Source organism: Octodon degus, unplaced genomic scaffold (genome assembly GCF_000260255.1).
Source record: "Octodon degus isolate 3935 unplaced genomic scaffold, OctDeg1.0 scaffold00276, whole genome shotgun sequence".
NCBI classification, from domain to species: Eukaryota; Metazoa; Chordata; class Mammalia; order Rodentia; family Octodontidae; genus Octodon; species Octodon degus.
Genome location: NW_004524852.1, coordinates 1,214,059 through 1,222,390, shown reverse-complemented (window position 1 = coordinate 1,222,390; position 8,332 = coordinate 1,214,059). Strand labels below are relative to the sequence as shown.

The 8,332-nt window shown below is 38.2% G+C and overlaps 1 pseudogene; it reads right to left on the bottom strand.

Annotated features, from left to right (window-relative positions):
- Positions 1-5,026: 5,026 nt before the first annotated feature.
- Positions 5,027-5,446, bottom strand: LOC101579942 (annotated as a pseudogene).
- Positions 5,447-8,332: the final 2,886 nt, after the last annotated feature.

Below are 8,332 nucleotides of genomic sequence, written 5' to 3'. Positions count from 1 at the left end.
AACTTCTCAATAAGAGATGGTCCCAGTTGTTAATTCTTTCAAGTGTTTCCTGTGTGATTTGGTTTCTGTTCATGAACTCTTTGCCTACGCCTATGTCTTCAAGAGATCCTCCTACTTTCTCTTCTAGGAGATTTAGTGTTTCTGATTTAGTGCTCAGTTCTTTAATCCATTTTGATTTTAGTTTAGTGCATGGTGCTAGACCTGGGTCAAGTTTTAAGCTTTGGCATGTAGAGAGCCAGTTTTTCCAGTACCATTTGTTAAAGAGACTATCTTTCTTCCAGTAAGTGTGTTTGGCCCCTTTGTCAAAGATCAGATGGATGAGTGCATTCCTAGAGGCCTCTGCATCTACTAGTCTATTCCATTGATCTTCAGGTCTATTTTGTTGCTAATACCATGCTGATTTTATTACAGTAGCTTTGTAGTATAATTTCAAGTCAGGAATTGTAATGCTTCCTGCTTTGTCTTTGTTGGCCAGGATTGCTTTTGCTATTCTAGGTCTTTTTTGATTCCAGATAAATTTTAGGCACATTTTCTCTAGGTCTGGGAGGTATGTGGTGGTAGTCTCATAGAAATTGTATTAAATCTATACACCAATTTTGGGAGTATGTTGGTTCTTCCTATCCAGGAGCAGGGAATATGTTTCCATTTTCTGAAATCTTCTGCGATCTCCTTTTTCAAAATACTGCAATTTTCTGTGAAAAGATCTTTGATTTCTTTAGTTAGATGAATTCCCAGATATTTCATTTTCCTCGGTGATATTGTAAATGCCCATGTTTCTCTTCTTGGGAAATCTTTCCTGGCTTCAAGCTGTTCCTGACTGAGGAGGAGAGACATTAGAGATGGAAGACTTTGTTCCCTTCTTTATGCATCCATATATAGTGCTCTAGAGGGTCCCCACCAGTGCTGTGCTGCACTCCTACACCTTCCTTTAGCTAGGATATAGTTGTTTACTCACTTTTGAACATGTGTGTGTGAGACAGGCACTGAGTTTCTCTAATAGCCATCTTGCTATATATATATGGTACAGGGTCTCACTACACAGCTCAGACTTGTAGTGATCCTCCTATTTTCAGCCTCCCCAGGCTGGGATTACAGGTATGTGAGACCATGCCCAGTCTCTTGCTGCACTCTCTCGTGCAAAATGAATTTTTAAAAATAAAGTAATAGGTAAATGAAAAAATGTAAATGTATAAGTATCCATTTCTGCCCCATTCCTGACCACTTCTGTCTAAACTTGTCCTTCTCTGTGTATCTTTGTCTATCTGAATGGTATCATCATTTCCTTGGTCAGCTAAATTGGACTTTTGGGAGGGGTATAATTTTTGCCTTTAAAAATCTTATGAATGAATTTCTTTTCTTCTTTGTCCCTGCTACCATTCCCTTAACTTAGGCTCTTTTATCTCATATCTGGATTTTAATATGATTCTTGCATTTTGCTAGAGTGATCTTTAAAAATATAAAACAAAGGTCCAGCCAGATAACTCAGTGGATTAAAGCACCTGCTTAGGCAGATGCAGGGACTGGGATTTGGATCCCTGGCCTGCCATCCTGCTCCTGTCCCTGGAGTGCACTGAGATGGCGATTGACACTGGTCGTGGTGGTACACACCTGTAATTCCAGTGCTTGGGAGTCTGAAAAACAGGAAAGATCCCTACAAGTCAGATCTGTGTAGTGAAACCCTGTAGACTCTGTACTAAATCCATCAAAATAAAAACCCCCACCAGATTATAACCCACCAGATTTCTAGCCTGAAATCACTTAGTACCTCCAAGTAACCTATGGAACACAATGTAGGCTTCCTAAGTGGCTTTCTTTTGACCTCAAATCCACCAACTGCTCTTTTTTCATCCACCTATCCTTTTTCCTTACACAACCCAATCTCCAGCCAAATCACGTATGCACTCTTGAAAACATCAAACGTCTCTTGGGTTTCCTCCATGCCTTTGCATATGCTGTCTGAGTTTTCCATGGGAAAATATTTCTGAGCATCCCTCCCTTTGCCCACCTAAATGTATTTCTCTTCTGAACAGACAGTTCTGATACTGCACTAGTTATTACATTATTACAGTTAGCTTTTTCCTCTGTATCCACTTATTAGCTGCCTGACCCTGGACAAATCCTGACATCAGGAAAGGAAGCACATTTTTCTTTGTACTTCCAGCATGTGGCATAGTACCAATGTGGTGGTCTTGCAGTTTTCAAAGTTGGTCACTATATTATTTATACGTTTTTTAAAAATCCTAGACAGGTAGAAGGAAATGTTGGAGAAGGCAGAATGAAGTGTTTTGAAGTTTAGAACTTAAGGTCTGGAAAGATCTTGATGATTTATTGTAAGGCTTAATTTTCCCCTAAGATTTTGCATTGAAGGAGCAACAGGAGACCTTAAAGGGTAAGGATAGCTCAGAGTTACCCTGGGGCAGGGGCATTTACTCTGCTCTTTCCCAAAGCTTGGATATCTGAAAAGGGAGAAGACAGAATCCCGTGTAGCATTGTGGATCTGAGAACAGACAGAACTTTCAGTTTTCTTTCTGGAAAGGGCTTTTGGGGAAGTGGTGATATCATAGAGAAGAAGCTGTGCAAGCCTTCTAAGAGTCTTCTGCAGGTCAGAGAGGGACAGAAATAAGTAATGAAATTTAGGGTGCTGAGTGGCATATAAAATTAGGTGGGACAGCTTCCCAACTTCCACTGGCCTTGTTGATGAAAATAAGGAGTGATATACCAGCCTGTGCCCACTGATGTTTGGGGTGGGATGGGATGAGGTCAGAGGACAGAAAAACAAGGGACTGGACTCCTCTTTGCATGCTCCCATTACCCTCAGAACTTCAACATAACTCTGAAGGAAAGCGTCCTGTGGGAGATTCTGGAATTGACTGAGATTTAATTTCCACCATTAGGTTAATGAGGTGTCTAGGGAAATTAAGCTATATTTTTTAAAAATCCAGAAATTTAAATTTGGTATTCACATGAGCACGTAAACTGGGATCAGGATTTCCTTTACCTGACATCAGATAGTGTTATAAATCAATTGAATGTTTATGTAAAATACACAAAGGAGAATTATATGTATCAAACTGATATAAGGCTTGCAATAAAGTGTAATTTAATAATCTCTTTTGAAGAAAAATGTGGAAACATCCCACTGCTCTGAAGGATAGTATGTTAATTATGTGATACAGTGGAAAAGATTTTGACATTAGAGTCAGATAAACCTCCCTATGCATACTGATTCTGATTTGCTAGTTGGGTTTCTTTTACTTACTGTCCACCATTTTCCTTACACATAATAAGTATTTAAAATACTTAGTTTCTTTCCTTATCAGATCTGTCTCATAATATCTGTTGATTTAATCTATGATCTGTCATCACTATTAATATCAAATAATATTTCTATTTATGAAATAAATTAATGTTAAATTATTATTAAAATTTCCCGTTTTTTTTGAGACAAGTCTTGCTATGTGGTTTCAGGCTATCTTTGCACACACTATGTAGCCCAAGATGGTGTCAAACTCGTGATCCTCCTGCTTCAGTCTCCTTAGTGCTGGGATTACAGATGTGTACCACCAAGCCCTGTTTGCACATTTTGTTTTAAATTCAAAACAACAAATAGTTATTTTTAGTCTTATCTACTATTAGTAACTGTTAGTTACTATTAGATAATAGATATAAGTATTAGTTATTATTATTATAACTACTGGCAATATCGACCATAGTTTTGGGGGGTACTAAAGAGGGGTTGGTGTAAGTTAGGCAAGATCTCTTCTACCAAGCTACATGCCCAGTCCTACCTGTATCTATTATTATTACTTTTTTCTTCCCTGTATTTAGGGTCTACAGGGTCTCACTTTGTAGATTGGACTCAGTGATTCTCCTGTGTTCTGCCTCCCAAGGGCTGGGATTACAGGCACGCGCCACCACACCCAGTCTCAGTCCCTGTCTCAGGGCCACCCAGGGTGGGGCCAGCACTGCATGCTGGGGATTGAATTCTGGTCCCCTGCGCTCTGCCTAATCAAGTGCTTTAGTCTGCTGAGCTGTCAGGCCAGATCTTATTATTCTTAAAGTATACATTTATATTACTATTTCTTGAATCATCTACTTTAAACTACATCTACTTATTCTCCTCAGGAAAAGGTGAGGCATTTTTGCTCATTTACAATGATTATTTCCATAGGGCTGCTAAGTGTTCTCCTAACATGATAGCTGGCCACCTTCAGAATGAGTGATCCAAAGAGTGAGCAATTTGGAAACCTTAATGACTTTATGGATTTGAAACCCACACCATATCATGTCCTTAATATCTTATTTATATGAGTCAGCTTCATTTGGTGTGAGTGTTCTGTAATGGGGCATGAATACTAGGGACAGATTATACACTGGAGCTATACAGATGTGAGGGAGTCTGATCATTTGCTTGGTTTGTCCATTGTTATCTTTTCAGTAGATCACCTGGCTGTGCTTTGTTTGAGGACTATCTGCCCTTTGAATTTTTAGTGTTTTCCTCTGAGAGAAATCAGATCCCCCAGAGAAGTCTGTTAATTTCCTACCTGGTAGACAAACATTATTTAAAACTATGTATATATATATATATATATATATTCTGGAAGATTAGTGGTGGAAAAATATGGATGAGACTTCACTCTCAGAATACCCACATCTGCATAGCCCCCATTTTCCAGTGTGCCACTCATGCCATCTCCTGTGCATTTTCTGCTGGGTGTAGATTGGATGCCCTAGTGCTCCTTGTCCTCCAACCAGGCTTCACATCCCAACATCACACCTGAGTATAAACTCAGTGGATTCGTTTGCTGGTGAGTATCATGTACTCAGGATCCAGTTGCCTCCCCAAGTCTCCTCCTACGAGCTCCTGAGTCTTTGAGGGAGAGGGCATCTACATAAAATTAACATGAATTTTGAATTGTTTCTAATGCTTTTTCTTTTTTTAAATATTTTTAAACACTCATTTACATATTTTATTTGGAAGTGTTTACACCAGTACAGTGAAACTAAATTTTAGCGAATATATGTGATTAGTTTAGATATCATCAGTTTATTATAAAAGAGACATGGAAATTATGTACATGATGAAAGACGCAGAACTTCAGTGGAATGGGCAGCGTTGTGTGATGCCAGTTCAACAGTGATTTACTTCACTCTACATATTTTCCAAAAATGTCAACATCTCTAAACAAGAAATAATCCTTGTCGTCTAGAACTACTTTGGTGCCTCCATATTCTGGAAGAACTTTATCTCCAACTTTCACACTAACTGGTTGGATCTCTCCACCCTTCCCCTTGGAGCCGGACCCCACAGCAACCACAGTTGCCTGCAGCCTTGAGATTTTTCTGGAAGCATAATGCCTCCTTTGGTGACAGTTTCAGCGGCGCTCCTTTCAACCAACACGCGGTCAAACAGCAGGAGAAACTTCCGAAATGCCTGTCTTGCCATGGCTCCTGCCCCGCAGCTCACTCCAACACCACGCCTTTTTTACTATTTTTTATTCTTTAATATAGATATATGTTAATATCCTCCTCAGACTGATGCTGTCAATCTGTTTAGTACAAAGCAGATCAGCAAGAATGATCTGCCCCAGCAGAATCAAAGGAGTAAAATGTTTTCTATAAGGATATTCAACATTTAGGTATAATTTTTGGCAAGACATCTCATGATTTCAGGAATCTGAAGGGACTGCAACTTGTATGAGCTTCATGAATTTAGAATACAAGCTGCTCAATACCCATTGTATCCACTTTTCTGCAATTCTGAGACAACAGGAAGAATTCTACTGGACATATTACAACAACTAAAACTAGCCTACAAAGTACTCTAATCAAAAGTAGTTATTTGAAGAGTATATACTAGCTACCTCAGACTCACAGTGATCCTCCTGTTTTCAGCTTCCCCAGCACTGGAATTACAGAGTGCACCACCATGCCGAGACTGAACAGAAAAATGATGGAAACACTGAACAGTAGAGGAAAGAATTCAAGTGCTTGAGACAGGTTCAAACAGATATCTAGGAAATTAAGAATTACATTGAAGGGGCCAAGGAGATGGCTCAGAGGAATACGTGCTTCCCTGGCAAGTGCAAGGGTCTGAGTTCAATCCCTGGTTCCGCAAAAAACAAAAAACCAAAACAAAACAAAACAAAAAAAGAATTACATTGAAAGCTGGCAAAATCACTTGAATGAAACTGAAGATAGACTTTCAGACCTTGAAGATAGCAGTGTAGCTAATTTGCATGAAAGAAAAAATGTCTTAAAACTAACGAGGAACCAGAAAATCACAATTGAGCAGAAAAATAATATAAAAATAATAGGTGTCAATGAAATAGCAGGAGCAAGCACAAATGACATAAAAAGACTATTTGCAGAAGTACTAGCAGAAAATTTTCCAAACATAAGAAAAGAATCTGACATACAGTAAGTGAGGCATATAGAACTTTAAATGGCCATAATAAAAATAAATTACAAACAAAACAAAAAACAAATCCATAGAATTAACCATAGCTTCAAGAGTGACAACAGAAAAGAATCATCAAACAGAGCAAGTAATTAAAAAGAGAGAAAATGTACAGAAAATGGCAGGGAAATACTGTGATGAAGATAAGCCAATAGGTATCAGTTACAACCATCAATGTAAATGGCCTCAATTTACCAATCAAATGAAACAGACTAGCACACTGGATTAAGATACAAAATCCAAAGCCAACCAGATAGCTCAGCAGATTAAAGCACCTGCTTAGGCAAACATAGGGGTTGGAAGTACAATCCCTGGCCTTCTGTGCTGGCCCCACCCCCTGGGTGTGCTGAGAGGGTGATTGACACTGGGTGTGGTAGCGTGCATCTGTAATCCCAGCAGTACAAGTCCAATCTGTGTAGTGAGACCCTGTAGACTCTGTGGGCCCTGCACTAAATACAACAAAAAGATACAAAATCTAACAATATGATGTATACAAGAAACACATTTAACTCAAAAGGAAGTTGACAGACTGAAAGTCAAAGAATGAAAAACAATTCTCCATGCCACAGGAAACTAGAAAAAAGCAAGAGTAACTGTTCTGGTTGCGGACAATATCAATTTCAAACCAAAAATCATTCAAAGAGATAAAGGAGATCACTATGTACTTGTTAAGGGAAAACTACAAGGGGAAGAGATAAAAATTATAAATATATATGCACCCAATGTAGGAGCACACACCTATATAAGACAAATTTTTTAACAGACATGAAAAATCAACTAAGCAATAATATTATTGTAATGGGAAATTTTAACATACCACACTCACAAAAAGATCAACTAGGCAAAAAATTAGCAATGATAATAACAGAACTAAATCAAACTTGTGAAGAAATGGACTTAGTAGTCATTTACCGAGTGTTTCACCCTCCAACAACAGAATACACATTCTTCTCAGCTGCACATGGGATGGTCTCCAAAATAGACCATATACTAGCACACAGAGCATACTTAAGTAAATGCAAAACAATTGAAATTATCTCATGCATACTATCTGACCATATGCAATGAAACTGGACATTACTCACAAAAGAAACTACAAAACACCATAAACACATAGAAATTAAATAACAACCTCCTAAACAACTCAGTGAGTCACAGATGGGAGGAACTGAAGAAGAAATTAAAAAATATTTACAACCAAATGAAAATGCAAACACAATTTACTATAAACTATGGGATACAATGAAAGCTGTTTTAAGAGGGAAATTTATAGTGGTAAATTTGCACATTAGGAAAACAGAACAAGACCAAATGAACAATCTTATGTTGCACCTCAAGCTCCTAGAAAATGAGCAAGTCAAGTCCAAAGTTCATACAAAGGAGGAAATTACAAAGATTCAAGCAGAAATTAATGCAATGGAAAAAAAACAATACAAAGACTAACTGAATCAAAGAGTTAGTTCTTTGAAAGAAAACATAAAATTGATAAACCTCTAGGCAACCTTATCAAAAAAGGAAAGAAAAAAAAACCCCAAATTCATGCAATGAGGAATGAAAAGAGTGAAATCACTACAGACCTGATAGAAATTTAGAAGACCATCAATACCTACTTCAAAAGTCTTTAGTCTCACAGGATAAAAAACAGAGGAAATTGACAGTTTCCTAGATACATATGGAGAGCCAAAGCTGAGTCAAGAAGATATACAAACTCTGAATAATCCAATAACAGGAAATGACATTGAAAATGTAGTAAAAAACCTACCAACAGGGGCTGGAGAGATGGCTTAGTGGTCTAAAGCTCCTACTTAGAACAAGCTTGGCAAAGCACAGGGACCACAGTTCGATCCCCCAGCACCACATGCCAGCCAGCCC